Source organism: Notamacropus eugenii, chromosome 1 (assembly GCF_028372415.1).
Source record: "Notamacropus eugenii isolate mMacEug1 chromosome 1, mMacEug1.pri_v2, whole genome shotgun sequence".
Classification (NCBI taxonomy): domain Eukaryota; kingdom Metazoa; phylum Chordata; class Mammalia; order Diprotodontia; family Macropodidae; genus Notamacropus; species Notamacropus eugenii.
Window position 1 is genome coordinate 423295289 of NC_092872.1, and position 16862 is coordinate 423312150.

A 16862-nucleotide genomic window follows, 5' to 3' on the forward strand; every position below is an offset into this window, starting at 1 on the left:
CTGGGCTCCTACATTCTCAGAGGCTCACTCTCCTGACCTGTGGAAACTTGTAAAGTTGGAGCCTTCAGATGGTCTCTTTCACCTAACAAACACCAGGGCAAGCAAAGAACTAAGGCCTGTATTTATGGGCCTCCATATTGGTCTGACAGGGAGAGGACCCAAAGCCTCTTTCCTTAAAGGAATGTCTCTTATTAGACATAGTTACAGAAGGTCTATCCAGGGATGGGAAACCTGCAGCCTGGAGGTCACATATGGTACTCTAGGTCCTCAAGTGTGGCTCAGTCTGTACCTAGGACCTAGAGGGTCATAAGTGACCTCCAGGCCACAGGTTCCTCACCCCTGGTCTATGCTTTTTCTAAGTCTCTCCCAGGTACTTTCATAACTTTATAGCAAGCAGGCTACTCAGACTCTTCTATGAGGAGGAATTAAATCAGTTGAGCACTCTGTGCATATGGCAGACCTCCATTACACCTGAAAAGGTAGGGGATCCAGATTGTAAAGGGCTTTGCATGCCAATAGAAGGACTCCCATGGTGGGAAGAGCTTGCCAAACAGTGGAGTAGGAAGAGAGAGTGAGGCAGAGCTGAGGCAGCGCAGCTGGTGTTAGTGAAAGAGGGTGTAATTTTGGCCTAAGGGAGCATGTTTGTGGGGAGGCCTGATGAAGGGAAGGCGTGGGGATGTCAGTGCTCCCTTTATTGATAATGTGTACAGACTTCGTTGTTACCATGGTGGCATTGACTTTCTGGTATCTGAATAAATATTTTGGTTTCATCTTTGAGGAAGAGAGTTTATATTTTGCAAATTTACCCTGAAATAGGCACGCATATCCATAGTGGGTGCTGTGGGTATTGCATTGGTGTTACAGCTCTATCATTAAATGGAACTAGGTTGCAAGCATGTAACACAGGTAAGATTTCAGGTCAGAGCTAGAACTTGCATTTAACTTTGAAGGAAACTAGGAGTTCTAAGAGGTGGTGGTGAGAAGAGTGCATTCTAAGAATGGGGCCGGTCTAAGCAAAAGGGTCCAAGATAGGAAATACAATGTTCTGTGTGAAGCATAGCCAAAAGGACAAGTTTGGCTGTCCCAGAGAGTACATGAAGGAGAGTAATAGATAATAAACCTGGATATGTGAGTTGGAGTTAGGTTGCAGAGCATTTCAAACACCAAATAGAGCTTATGTTTGATCTCAGAGGTAACAGGAAGCCACTAAAGTTTATTTAGTAAGGGAGTGATGTGGCCAGATATGGGTTTTGGGAATATTACTTTGGCTGCTGTGTAGAGAATATATTGGAAAGGAGAGAGACCCAAGACAGAGAGACCAATAAGGAGACTACAGTAATAGTCTGGGAGAGAAGTGATGAGGGCCTGCGCTAGGGTCATACCCATGGGAGTGGAGAGAAAGAGGGGCAGGTGTGAGATATGTTTGGAGAAAGAATTGGCAAGACTTGGCCATTGTTGGGATGTATGGGGTGAAGGAGAATGAGGATCTGAGCATGACCAGATCTGCAAAACCATGTGCCTAGGAGGATAGGAATGATGGGATATAGGATCTAGAACCCCCCGCCCCTTTTAAACTTTCCCATGAATTTCAGAAACTGAGACCCTGACCAGATCCCTGACATTCACCTGAGGCACTGGCGCATCCCAGTAATCCTTTCAAATGTCTTTTCATTGTGTCCCCCAATCACTCCAACCATCAATTCTTGGTTCTTCCAACCCAGCCCAGACTCCCTTTTTCTGCTACCTCTGGACCATCTCAGGGTATTTGCTACTTCTTACTCCCATCTAAATCTTCCCACAGTCTTTTTTCCTATAAAAACACCAGCCTTGTTCCTATCAAATGCACAGACTCATTAGGAATCTTGATCACCCCAATCTTGTTTTAAAAACCACTTGGACTGAAAGAAGGCTTGAGTGGTCAAATTCTTTCGAGGCAGACCTATGCTCTTTGCCCTTGCATTTGGGGTTCCAAGAACCCTAGATCACAACATAAGCATCCTTAACAAAAATAGGGAAATCAGAAGAGGGTTGGAAAAACATGAGATGGAAAAGAAAACTGTCGTTCTGTAAGCTTCAGTTCTCTACCTTTAACTATCAAGTCTATAATAAAGATTCCCAGATCTCCATCTTGAACCTAGACCTCCATCCTGGGCTCTAGGCCTGTATCTCCAATTGACTGTCACACATTTTAAAAATATTTTTTCCCCAATTACATGTTAAAACAATTTTAAAAGCTCTTTTTTAAGGTTTTAAGCTCCAAATTCCATGCCTCCCTTCCTCCCTATCCCTCTCCCCTCCCTGAGACAGTAAGCAATTCATTATAGGTCACACATGTGTAATCATGTAAAATGCCACATTTTAAATTTAATTCAATAACCATTTGTTACCTATCAAGTGCAAATCAGTGAGTTAGGTAGTGGGTGAGATATATGGATACAGAGATTACAATTTAATGAGACTTTTCCATCTGGATGCTCTACCACCACTTCAAATTTAACATGCCTAAGACTGAAGTCTTCATTCCCCTCCCCAAGCCTATCCCTCTCTCCCCATTTCTGCTAAGGACTCCAACTTTCTCCCAGTTACCTAGGTTGGAAATTTCAAACTTATTTTTGCTTCCTCACTGTCTGCCTCCTTATATCCAGTCATTCCAATCAATGATTCCTGTTGGTTCTTCCTATGAAATATCTCTGCTATTCATCTTTCTTCTTTTTAGTCCCCACTGTTGTGGCCCTAGTGCTCACTATGTGCCAGGCCCTGTGCTAAGCACTGGGCATACAAATATGAAGAACAAAGACAGTCTCTCCTGCCCTCAAGGAGTTTACAGTCTCATGGAGGAAGACAACATTTGGTCTCCACCTTTTAGTCTCTATACATTCCAATCTACCCTACAATACAGTAATATCCTTCACAAATTTTTCTTCCTAAAATAATACTTAGGCCATGTTATTCTCCCGTTCAAAAACTCTTAAAAGTTAAAGGAAAAAATCCAAACTTCTTGACTTTATTTTAACTTGCTTCTCCTCATTTCAGCCCCAGTCTTACCTTTCATTTCCTTACATTATCAATCTTACCTCCAATTACCTCTTATTCAAACCCCTGCCTCTGGCTAAACTAGGTGGCACAGTAGATAGAACTCTGGAACTGGAGTCAGGAGAATTTGAATTGAAAGCCTACCTCGGACACTTATTAGCTGTGTGACCCTGGGCAGGTCACTTAACTTTTGATCACTTCAGCTTCCTCTTCTATAAAATAGGGATAACAGTAGCACCTACCTCCCAGAATTGTTGTGAAGATAAAATGAGATAATATTTGTAAAGTGCTTGGCACATAGTAGGTTCTATATAAATGTTAGCTATTGGCTATTTTGAGCTCCTCCATGAGAAAAGTGTCTGTATCACATCTACCTTTGTATCTTCAGCACCTAGGATAGGACAGCAGGCACACTAGTTGTATGTACAACAGATTACTGTGGGTTGAGTTAGATTGGTCACCTTCCCCTGAATCTGCTTAAGTTTTCTCACCTTTGTTTATTCTACTTCCCAGTTTGTCTTGATACGCTTTCTCCTTTTTCTATCTATTCCAAAAATGTTTTTACAATTCAATTCTCTCTCCTACAGAACTTCTGGTCCACAGTCATAGCCTCATAGAAAGTGTGTATTTGAGGTCTTCATCACTGGTCACTTGAAAACATCCCCTTAACTAGTCTCCTCACCTCTAGTTTCTCCTTCTAATCTATCCCTCACACTAATGACAGATTCATCTTTATTAATGATGAACAGATGTGATCATGCCCCTCTTCTTCTCAGAACGCTAAGGTATAAACTCCTTGGCCTGGCATTCAAGGCCTTCCAAAATCATCTACAACATCTTTGTCTTGCCTTTGCTCACTTTGTTATCTATGTCCAGAATGGCCTCCTCTCACTCCTATCTATTGAGTTCCTATTCATTTTTTAAGATCTAACTCAAAAGCCAACTCTTCCATGAAGAATACTGTGAGCCTGGATACTCTTCTCTGGGTTTTTATGATACTGCTCTCTCTTGGTTCTCCTTCTACCTATCAGATCACTCCTTCTCAGTCTTTTGTTGGAACATAATCCATATCATGCCCCCAATTGTGGATGTTCTGCAAGGCTCTTCTCTTTCTCTGTATACCATTTTCTTGTGACCTCATCAGTTCTCATGGTTTTAATTATGAGAGCTATCCAGATGACCCATGGATTTATATAATCACCCTAATCTGTCTCCTGAATTCCAATCCAGCAGCAGCAACTGCATATTTTAAAATGGATATCCCACAGACTCTTCAGATTCCCTGTGTCTAAAACAGAACTCATGATCTCCCCTCTCAAACCTATCATTTTATGGAACTTCTTTATCTCTGCCAATGACATCCGTGTTCTTCCCAATTTCAAACCCTCTGCATTGTCCTCAGCTACCTACTATCACCTCACATATTCAATTGGTTGCCAAATCTGGCTGTTTCCATTCTACCACATCTCTTGGATCCCTTCCTTTTTCACTATTCACACAATCACCACCTAAGTTTAGGCCTTCATCAGCTTTCATCAGGAATATTCTGTGGCCTCATAATTGCTTTCCTTGCTCCATGCCTCTCCCCACTGCAATCTATCCTCTACACAGCGGCCAAAGTGACTTTCCTTAAATATAGATTTGACCATCTTGCTTCTCTATTCAACATACCATAGTAGTCATTAGGGTCAAATATAAATTCCTCTCTGTAGCTTTTAAAATCCTTTATAATCTTATCCCAACTTATCTTTCCTACCTTCTTGTACATGATATCCCTTCTACTGAAACAGGTCTCTTCTCTGTTCCTCACACACAGCACTCAATTTCCTATCTCCAAGCCTAGAAATCCTCATAATCCATGGAATACACTCCCTTCTCACCTCACCTCACTGAATCCTTCACTTCCTTCAAGATGAAGCTCAGAACCTCATTCTCATCTGACCTAGTCAAAGGAGAAACTAACATATCCACACCCACAAACACAAATGCACACATTACACACTCATTTGGGTATAGGAATACATTTCACTCAACAGAGAAAGAGGAGGGAAAGGAGAAAAGGAATGAGAAGGAATTAGAGAGATAGTAGATTAAGGGATGAATTAGTCTTAAGCAAAACAAATTCTAAGGCTGTACAAAAATATAGCTTTTTTTTGCAGTGACAAAGAATGGGCATCGAAAGGGGTACATAAATGTGATATAATACTATTGTGTATAAGAAACGCTGAAAGGGATGATTTCAGAGAAACCAGGGAAGGCTTGAATGAACTGATGCAGAGTGAACAGAAGAAAGAGAGTAATTTATAAAATGATGACAATATGGGAAATACAACCAACTTTGAAACACTAGGGAGCTCTGATCATCATAATGACCCTCCATGAATCCAAACAACTAAGGATGAAACATGCTACTTACCTCCTAATAGATGAATCAAAGTGCAAAATGAGTCCTATGGATAAATAGATACAGATAGGTACCTGTCTCTATATATCATCTCTGTCTCTATCTCTCTCTATCTGTCTATACAAACATACATCACCAATAAGGAAATTTATTTTGCTTGACCATGCATGTTTTAACAGGAGTTTTGTTTTCCTTTTGTTCTCAATTTGGGGGTGGGATGAGATGGAAAGAGAGAAGCAGATTTTCACTGACTGAAAAAAATTAAATTTAATTTAAGAAACAAATATGCAGCTCAGGCATTACCTCCTACATGAAACTTTTCCCAACCCCCCAGTTCAATCAACAAGTATTTATTCAGTGCCTACTAAATGCCAGGTACTGTGCTAGGTGCTGAGGATATAAGTACAAAGAATGAAACAATTCCTACTTGCAAGATAACATTCTAATGGAACAGAAAACAAGTATATATCAAATATCTATAGCATAAATATACAATTATACAAATATATACAAAGCAGCTAAATACAAGATAATTTGGAAAGTAGGGTCCTAACCATTGGAGACATCAGGAAAGGTTTTGTGCAAAAGATGATGCTTGAGGTGCATACTCTATTGCTAAATCCCTTCTCCATAGTTAGCTTGTTTTCACTTTCCTGTATTTATTTTGCATTTATTCTTCACATCTTATATATTAAATGTTGAATCCTTTCATACTGTCTTTTGTCTCTGCATTCCCAGTGCTCAATACAATTTCTGGCACCAAGTAGGAACTTAATATAAAAGCTGGTTGACTTACTGAACTTGTGATCAGAAATGATTGCGCTGTCCTTTTCCTTCACATGTTACTTTAGTGCCTGCTGTTCCTATGCACATATGTGTTTTATTTCATTATTCGATTTAAGGCAAAGAGGCCCTGCTTAAATGTATCTGTAATGGAAAGAGCACTTCCTTGGTTTGGAGGCAGAAAGTTTAAGTTCAAATCCTGACTCTCCTAGTGTTTCATCAGGCAAGTTGTTTTTTTCCAGTCTGGGTCTCATTTTCCTCATCTGTAAATTGTAAGACCTAGCATATGAAAGATTATTCCAAATCACTAATAAGAGAAATGCAAATTAAAACAACTCAGGTTTCACCTGAGACCCAGAAAATTGGCAAAGATGATGATAATGGGGATAGTCAATATTAGAAGGGTTGTAAAAAGACAGGCACACCAATACGCCTGTGGCAGAGCTGTACATGGCCCAACCACCCTAGAAAGCAATTTAGAATTACACTAAGAAAGTGACTAAAGCATTCATGCCATTTGATTCAGAGCTCCCACCACTAAACATGAACTCTAAGGAGGTCAAAGATAAAAAGTTCCATAAACATCAAGATATTTATAGCAGAACTTTTTGTATTTGCAAAGAACTGGAAACAACATAATAGTCCATCAACTGGGGGATGGCTTTACAAACTGTGGTACATGAATGCAATGAAGTATTACTTTGCAGCAAGAAACAATGAATAAAATTACTACAAGAGAAGAAGTATGGGAAGACATATTGCCTACTGCAAAGTGAAGTAAACAAAATTAGGAAAACAACATACACAATGATTACACTAATGTAAAAAGAAAGGAAAATAATAGAACAGAATGCTAAGAAATTATAATGACCCAGCATGTCTCCAAAGAAGAGATATGAGGTGGGGGAGGGTGGTACTACAAGTGAGGAATATTGCATATGTCAGAATTAGCTGACATAGTGGTGGGTTTTGCTGAATTTTTTAAAAATTATTATTATAAAGGATAGGTCCTTGGGAAGGAAAGACGTGAGTAAGAAATAGTTAGAAAGGTAGGTGATGTAAAAATGAAAGATACCAATAAAATCTTAAAACATAAATAAGGGCTACACTCCAAGGCTATTTATACCTGTAAATCTATGATATTTCTGAAGTCTGGCCAGTAGGAAGAAATCTGCAATTATTGAGCAGAAAAGTGGCAAGGGCTAAGCCAAAGAACATGAATTAGTTTACTTAAAATGTATGAAGTTGGAGAAAAGTTTAACATTAGCTAAGAGAAAAGATGATACCCAAAAATGATATTGAAAAGATTTTAAAATGTGGAGAGTGTTTCAAGCAAAATTTTTAAATCTCTTTTTATTGCGAATGGAACAGTTTTATTTTTGTTTTTGCTATTAACGATAACAGATGTTACTAATAAACTAAAACCTTGCTAATTTGAAGTGCATGTCACCAGAAAAAAAATGGCCTGTGAATGAACAGGATTCAGATTACTTCTATTTTTACTGAAGAAAAATGCTATCTAGCTGGCTAGGGCAAGTCAATTGCTTTAAATTACATCTTACTTTGAATAAACATATTGGTTTAAACAACTTTTCTATTATCAACATTTAGGAAGTATCCAATTGAAATCAAAGGTAAACACCTGCTCAAAAGAGAACAGGCAGACAAAGGAAAAGCTCTTCAGCAAATCAGGGCACACCATAAGATGCCAGGCCACTAGCAGCTTCTGGGACTGGCATGATGCTGTGGATTCTCCAAGCCCCACCCAAGACGTTTGAATCTGCTTCTGTGATCGAAGACTCCTTGGAGCCAATGCCATGTTCCTGCCAGGGTTGGGGGACCCGCTGGACCTGGGAGGGAAGCCCATCGGGCTCACCCAGTGTTAAAGGGGTCGCTGTAAGAGTGGTCAGCCTGGTAAAGGGCGACGTTTTGTGAGGGAGGTCTTTACACTGGACATCAGCATGGCATGGCTGTTATCAGTCACGCTGCCAGCTATGGCTCATGGGGAGGGCACCCCCCATTTACCCATCTTCTCATTTTCCTTTCCCGCTCCTCTTCTCCTCTCTCTCTCTCTCTCTCTCTCTCTCTCTCTCTCTCTCTCTCCCTCTCCTTAGTTTTTTCCTTTTCCACCCTCCCCCACTACCTTTTCTCTCTCCTTTCCCCTCCCTTCTTGGCATTTCTCTTCTCCTCTTAGCCCCTCTCTCTTCCGTTTTTCTGCTCCCTCGTCCCCCTCCTGTCCTCCTGCCTTCTCTCCCTTTCCCCTGCTTTTCTCTCCTCTCCCCTTCCTTTTCTTGGCCATTTTCCTCCCCGTCCCTGCCTCCAGGATCTCATTCCGTGCTCTCTCTCAGTCTCTCCCTCTCTGCGGTCCTCCCCCAGGCCCAGGCTCCGAGGTTTGTGGGCGGGGACTTCGGTCCCGCCCCGCTTAGGGGCCGGATCCCCGTCGGGCTGGTCACGCTGCCCCCTCCTTCGCTCTCTCTCTCTTTCCCTCTGCTCTCCCTCCCTACCTTCTGCAGGGCCGGGGGTGCGCAGCCCGCTGGGGGAGGAGGAAGGGAGGGGGAAGGAAAGGAGAGGAGAGGGGAGGGGGCGACGTTGTCGCGGGGGCGCCGGGGAGGCGCGCGGGGGGCGGTGCGGCCCCGCTCACGGACCAATCAGCGCCTCTATCACATCCATGCAAATAGGAGCACAATGGAGCGAGCCCATCACTCGCCCCTGCAAGCAAGCTTGAAACGGGCTGCCGTCTGAGCGATGGCCGCCGCGACCAATGATTTTGTGTCGAGAGCCCGGGAAGCCCAATGGTGTGGCGGGGGAGGCGGGCCCGATCCGGGTTAGGGTGTCCTTGCAGGGTGTCTGAGCTAAACTTCACCAAATAATAGCTGTTTGTATTTTGGCTGCTGCAGGAGCCATTTTAGGTAAGTTCTTCTCTTAACTTTTTATTTTCCGCTCCGGTCTCCGCGGCCCGGCCGTGCCCGCCTGTCCAGGATCGCACCCCCCGGGGCCAGCCGGTCTGTCCATATGAATGAAGCCGGGAGGAGTGGGGCTGCGCGGTCGCCGGGGGCCGGGCTGGGGACGGGGGCTGAGAGCTGGGCCGGCCGCGGAGCTAGGGAGGGAGGGAGGGAGCGGGCGACCGGGGAGGGGGAGGGGAAGAGGAGGAGGCAGTGGGGGCGGGGAGCGGGGTGGGGGGGCTAGCCCGCCTGGGCCTCCCTGGGCCCGGCCAGGCCGCGCCGCGCTCCCCCTCCCACGTCCGTCCGTCCGTCAGTCAGTCAGTCCGTCCGTCCGTGGCCTCGCTGAGTCCGTCTGGAGGGTGCGCGCTGCTGTCCTTGGGAGCTGGCACGGGCCCCGGCTGCGCCGCGGGGCAGGACCCTCCCCCCGGGACTGACTCCCTTCCGCGTGGGCTCCCAGGCTGGCGGGAAGGGGGGGGCGCCCACGGGACCCCGGAGAAGTTGCTCCATCCCCCTGCAGTACTGGACGCGGGGGAGCCCTAGGTAATGCCGGTCCCTCCTGCGCCTTCAGGATCCCCAGGCGCTTTCCCCGGATTGTCATCCCCCGCGGTCCCGCAGCCCGGGGACCAAGTTCTCCAGCTGCCGCCGCCCCCACCCACCCGTGCTCACGTCTTGGCTGGGCTTCCTCGCTGCGATGGGGAGCAGTGATTAGCAGCCAGCATCCGAGATAACCCCGAGCCAAGTTTCGTGTCCTGCGGGGCTTCGTGCTTTTGGAGGTGCGGGAGAGGGGGGAAAGGATGGGAGAAACCCACTCTCCTGGGCTCCCCGCGGGGTTCACTTGTGAAGGTGGCACCTCCGAATTTCCCAGGGAATGCATGGCCAATGATTGGCAGGCCCTGGCGTTTTTCAAGGTGTACAGAAAAAGCCTCCCTGTCGAGCTGGAGTTTGAGCCACAATGTTATTTGAACTAATTGGAAATACGTAAGTCGGCACTTCAGTGTGTGTGCATGAAGTCGCAGTTAGGATGAATGTGCCTGGGGATGGTGTAGTGCGGTATCTAATTAGGCAGTGTAATTCAGTTGTGAGTTTGTAGGCCTCTGCTCTCCAAATTGGGGCCTGTGGACCATTAGCCTGGCTGAGGTTCCTGGTGAAACCTGGGCATCCCGAGTCTCCGTCCCCTGGGGATTCTGTGTGTCCTCTTACTCACCTGCCCCTTGGGGGTACCCTGCCCTTCTAATCTCTGCTGCATGTTTGTGGTGCTCCAGGACACTGATATATTGTGGGAAAGAACAGAGAAGTTAAAATCAAGAAATTACACATTCTGGGCAATTCGAAAATTGTTTGAGAACGTACTTTAGCTTCTCTTTTTGTGTGTGTATATGTATGGATGGATGGATGAATAGGATAGCACTGGACCTAGGATGTCTTTGCTTTAGGGAGCTCCCTGGTGAGGGAACTTTCTCTCCCAATGCAGGTCATCATCTTTTCTATGATTTGTAGTCTTACCCTGGGGATGTCAGGGGGTTGGTGAACTTGAATGGGAAAGAAAATTTACTTTTTATTTTTTCTAACCTCCAACTGAAATTTATCATTCCCTTCAACTGTGAATGTAGGCAACAAACATTATTCTGAAAAGGGGTCTATAGGCTTTACCAGGCTATCAAAGGAGTCCATTTCATAAAAAACCCATCTGAGAAAGTTGCTTAGAGTGCCAACGCTCCAAGTGACATAGTCAGTCTAGGATCACATAGCCAGTATGTGACTAGGAAGGGACTTGAACTCAGACCTTGGCTTCAAAGAGAGTCTATGCCAGACTCTCTCGTTGTATATGGATCCTATCAATTCCCAGTTGGAGAGGTTTTTTTCATATTACATATGTAGTCCTTATGAAGGTTCTTCTAATGGACACAATCGTATTTCCAGTGAATGATGCAGTTCAGTGGCACTAACTCCTTTTGCCATGTTGTATGTTTTCAAAGGACATAGAAATGGAAAAAGAGCCTGAAGGTTATTCTAGTCCAGTTCTCTTATTTTACAGATGAGGAAATCAAGCCCCAAATACAGTGCTCTTCCCTCTATACAACAAATTTGTGTGTGTGTGTGTGAGTGTGAGAGAGAGAGACAGACAGACAGACAGACAGGCAAAAACGAGAGAATATATTTAAATATCTATGCATGATAGAGGTTAGGCATGAATCTTTAAGCCATAGTATCATAATTTAGTTTATCTTATTTGGAATTACGTCAGAATTGATGCTTGCTTATAATTCAAAGACTTGAATAAAATGTAAAATAGCAAAATAAGTTTAAGAAAAGTAGTTGAGGAGTACTTTTTTAGGGCAACTCTCATAGAATGATCACAAACCTTCGATTTTTAAAAACACTTCATCATTGATTAGTAGTATATTAAAAGCCAGATTTTTTCTAAAAGTAAAACTCATTTAATGATTATTATTGCTGTGACAGTTTCCCCTATTACACTTTGGATTCTTTTCCTCCCTTGTGGACAAAGCAAATACAGATGTTAATGAAACTGAAGTTATGCTTCAGTATGGTATCATCACATCTTATACAATGAAGTTATCTCATAATAAGCTATTAAGTAGTGTTATTGCAAGGTACTTAAATCTAATCACCTTTACTCATGTTTTTTGATATTCTGTTTTTTGAAAATAATAAGGCAAACCATGGAAGATGTTAAAAGTTCAAACAGTAAAAGAGAGAGAACTCCTGACCTGACACTTCTGAATTTCCAGAAGATCTTTTGGTAATTAGCATCATATATCTAATACTTAGTGATTTATTTTTCTCATAATTACTTTAAATAGTTTTAAAAGTCTACAATAGTGTGTTTTTGTAGAAATCAAACAGTTTGAAATTTTTATCATGTTATTGTGGATGACCAATCATAACAAAAACTTCTAGGGTACAATGTTCTGTAGGCTGTGTCTTTGCTACATAAGAGGTTTTCATGAAGCATCTTTAGGTGTTTTAAGAAAGTATCACCCTACGTAAATGCTAACATCAGAGGTGGTTTGAAATTATGTTAAAAAATACTGAAGAAAGGGCTCCACAGTCACTTGGAGACTTTAAAGCCAGCAGCTTAGAGCATTGTGAGGATTATAAAGAATAGATGTACATCTCAAATAGCTTGATACCATTGTGCTTAGAATATTATGATACACATAAGTTCTATACAAGTTTGACAGTGTTTTAGAATTCAGGGGATCTGTCTATACATCCTGTTGGTTTGGGAGGTCTTAGAATCTCTATCTGTTTATAATTCCATTCCTCTTTACAGAGCTTCAGTTTAGTAACATGTTTTGACATGTACATTGAATTCCAATGCAGTCCACATTATTTTTTGTCCTACTGAATTATTATTGAATGTGACTTGAAATAAGTGAGTAGGGGCCATTTTTCTTTAAGTTTAAGAGATTTTTTGCTGTAATGAGATTTGATTTATTTCTTTTCGGTATCTGAATCAAAGGCATGTTCATAGTGTATAATAATGGACTAAATCATATTCTAACAGCAGCCACATATAACTGAATTTGAGTAGGACCATTTTTTTTTCTTAGACAAAAAAAGTCATTTTGAAGTCCTAGAACTTTTTTAGTAAAGAAGGAAGACTGGAGTAATCAGATTTCCTTCTACTCCCCTTTTTCTTATTTGATAGTTATTTAAAAGGAAGAAAACTCTAAAGACAGTATTTGAAAATTTTAGGAAAACCCAAAAGCACTATTTCAAGTTTTGTCTATTAAAGCAAGCATGAATACAGGTATAATCCAAGAAATAAAAAGTTAAAGGTCTAAAATAGAGATATTAACAGATAGTTATTTCAGTTTATAAAAGGGGTTTTCATTAAGAAAATCATTTGGAGGGGTTAAATAATACAAAACTTTTTTTGTTTTAATTTCACATGCTTATAGGATCTAGAGTGGGAAAAGACTGTAGAGATCACCTCAACCAGTGCTCCTTGTCTTCCAAGTTGAGTCTGAGGTCCAGAGAATAAAAGTGACTGTCCCAAAGTTACACAGGGAATAAGTAATAGAACTAAGATGGGAACCCACATCTTCTAACAGTAAAACCAGCTACTTCTACTACACTGTGCTCCCTCAGATGTGTAGTTAAGTTTTCTAATAATGCGGCATAATCTGACGTACATATGCAATTACAGTTTGAAACTTTCTATCCCATTACTTGCACTAGAAACATCCATCTGTTACTTTTATAGGGTCAGGTTTGTAGTTTTTACAATAGTTAACTTCTGGTTTTTGTTGGTTTTTTTTTTTTTGGTTTTGCAGTATATGTGCCTGTCACAGAGTAGGCATTTAATGACTGTTTGTTGATTATTTGACCAAAGTTATTGACTTTTGGAAGGTGCAGTTCATCACTAGCATGGACTTCATGTATAAAAGAACCAGGCTATAGGTTTGTGCTCTGTCTCTGCTAACTACTGTGGTTATATTGACCTTTTGTCTCTGTTAGAGTAGTAAGTTATTTCTTCATAATTCTGATATTTTACTTAGAGAAAAGCTTTGTAGTGATTTGAGGTAGTGTCTCTTCTTAACAGTCTTGTATATAACAGCCTATCCTATAGTTCCTTTTACTAGTGTTGCTGCTGCTTCTTATGGCTCAGGAGTTTCCAGTGGATCCTTCTTGGCTGAGCCATCCCCTGAAATTCATCCTTTGGTTATAATGGGAGAGTTCTTTCCTATCGTTGTTCACAGAGCCTGAAAGGAGAGCTAGGACAGGCTAAGTCAGGATTAGGGAAATATTAGAACAGTCTTGGAGGGATCCCAGGCTCTGGATCTTTGCCTTCTCCCCACTGTTGATGTGCATGGCAGCAGAAACATCTTGAGCTTTTTCTTCTCACAAGAAATGAACTAACTAAACTCTCTTGTCCATGTTGTACTGAAAGCCACATTAATTTTGGTAATACTTGATTAAATACTTGGGTTTGGTTTTTTTGTGTGATAATGTTTAGGATGATTCTATGAGAAATCCTTAATTTTTCTATGCCTTTAGTGTCAGTACAAAGTAATTTTACAAGCATATGAGTAAGTATATTCTGCTGAGGATAATCTTGAGAGTTTGTCTAGATGTGTATATGACTTCCTTTTATAGAGTAAATGTATACAGTTCTAATTCTATCTTAACGTAGAGATTCTCTCCCCCACCTACCAAGAAAATTTTTATACAAACATTTTTACGAGGGCTCAGTTACTTGAATAGTTCCGGCAACTTTTTATAGAACAAAATCCCAGTACAGTAAGGGAATCATGGTAGTCTGTTGGAGTGGGTTGAACTGGTATTTGACCTATATAGGAGTTATAAAAATCTTTTTGTTGGTCTTGCCAGTTGGTTCTGAGCAAATTTCGTTTGTCATGATGTACACATTGACACATCTGGGCTTTGGTCAGTTTGAAACAGGACCATAAGGATATTTGATTTACTTCATACTAGTAAAGAAATATATTTAGACTGTGTTTGCTTTGATTTCAAGGAAAATCATTATTAGTATTAGAAATTCATCTAAGGATAGTTCCAAGTTGATAAGTGGGGTCCAGATCAGAGGTTTTAGTTACCAAATTATATTTCACATAACAGATTTATTAACAGAAACTATTTTAGTTGAAACACTTTTTATAATATTGGTTATCTTAAACCCAGCTGTGTTGCATTAAAGGTGAGGACTTCTTCAGTCAGTCTACTTGACTAAGGGAAGCCACCCAAAGGAATCAAATTCATAGTAACAGTTGAGTGTACCCTGTTTTAAGCAAACTTGATAGGAGATTGCTTTAGCTAACTGGTATGTGACTGGTATATGAGGGAATAAGATATTCTGGCTAATGGAATTTCTGTCAACATTTATTCCTTAAGAGGAAGTGAAAGCAGAGGAAGGAAGTAGAAGAAATTGTTTTTCTTTATGATCTCTCACATACCTATACAATTGTAAGAATGCTTCAAAGGGAAAAAAGTTAAAAATGAAATTTAAAACACCCCTCCCCCCCTTCTTTTTTCTGTAGCAGGAAGTTAGAGTTTTTTCCATAGTTGGAGATAAGGAAAAGACAGGATTTGGAGAATAGCCATGTGTGTAACCTTAAGGTGTGATATTTAGCACTTTAACAATTTCTGGAAATGCTTCTATGTGCATCTGTGTCTAAACAAATGGATGCCCTTTTCTAGCTTCAATCTAGAAAAGAGATTTATTGATAAATTTGATTTATGCCTCAATAAATTTGATTTAGGCTTTTGAAAAAAAATTGTCTAGGTCATAGTTCAGAAGTATTAAGCCATGACCATGGTGGGTCTTCTGTAGTACACATGTTTATATGATGACAATAATTGCTCTTTTGTTTCTGGCTGTAATTAAAAATTCTTTGTCATTAGTGTTACTTTAAAATTCTGGTAAAGTTTTTTTGTTTTTTTTTCATTGACAACTGGGAATCAATTCAGGTAGGTTGCCTCTGGGGTTTTTGGTCATCCGAAATAATTCTGGGCCAGAAATCTGTTTTAATGACAAATTTTGTTTTTTCAAGAAACCCTATATTTTCATGGTCTGTATTTGACAAATTTTAATTGTTCAGACTTTAGCATTTTGTCTCATTTGTCATAATAATTGGATAGGTTTCTTGTTTGTCAGTGAGTCAGTAAACAACATTTATTAAAAAATACCACTAGGTTTATAAACTGGGTACTATACTGGGTATTATGAGGTATCGTGGGTTAAAAAAGCACAATTTCTTATTTAGGAGTTTAGAATTTAACATATTTACAGAGGTTTGATTCCAAAATTATTGGAGGTTCTATAATGTTACCTTATCTCCACAGTTGCCATTGGTTCCCGGAGTTACCTATACAAGATGGCATGTAAAGTACTGAAACAAGTTCCACAAATAAAAATCAGTCTTTATTTTTTAATATTCATAACTACTATACTTTGCCTGCCTCTTTACTACTGAAATATTTTATTTTACTGGTCCAGTTTTTGTAAGATTCCTATTGACATGCTACTATTGGCTTATAGATGTGGCATCTACTTTCATTTTTTAAATATTATATATTAGCATAGTAGCGCTTTAGTTAAGTATGAGAACTTTAGTTTCTCCCAAATTAAAGCTTCTTTGCTAACTCTCAGTTTCGGAATTTTAGAACAAGAAGGAACCTTTAGAGATCATCTGATCTATACGAGCTCCCTCATTTGACAATAAGGAAACAGAAGTGTAAAGTGTTTATGACTTGCATAAGGTCATACAAGTGGTAAGTGGCAGAGCTGGAAATAGAACCCAGGTTGACTGATAGAGTCTAACCCAACATCTTATTCACTCTACTCCACTACTTCTTGTGACTATAATTTCTTCCAGGTCAAATCTCTGCCTGAATTTTTCTTTAAGAGATAGTATGGGTAAGGAAAGCAATAGGATCATAAAGGAAATGGTTAATTGCATCTACTATTTCCGATTAGGGTTTTATATCTAAAACATACAGGGAATTAACACAAATATTTTAAGATCAAAAGCCAGTAAGTTAGAGGATAGGAACAAGCAGTTCGCTGCAGAATTGCGAATTTTGTTAACAACCATAAGAAAGATTATTTCTCATCATTTATAATAAGAGAAATACAAATCAAAGCAATTCGGAAATTTCTGCTTTACATTCAACAAATTGAGAAAGATGACAAAACATGGAAATATTTC

The 16862-nt window shown here is 40.6% G+C and overlaps 1 protein-coding gene across 6 annotated transcripts in view; it reads left to right on the forward strand.

The window, feature by feature from the left end:
• Positions 1 to 8689: 8689 nt before the first annotated feature.
• CHD6 (chromodomain helicase DNA binding protein 6) overlaps positions 8690 to 16862 on the forward strand; it is a 186915-nt gene continuing 178742 nt past the window's right edge. For 3 of the 6 annotated variants that reach the window (XM_072631470.1, XM_072631477.1, XM_072631474.1), the window contains exon 1: positions 8690 to 9129. The gene's annotated coding sequence lies outside the window, so the exon portion shown is untranslated. Of the gene's footprint in view, positions 9130 to 11837; positions 11927 to 16862 lie in introns of those variants that run through there. The other 3 variants (XM_072631472.1, XM_072631475.1, XM_072631473.1) reach the window with 2 other exon arrangements.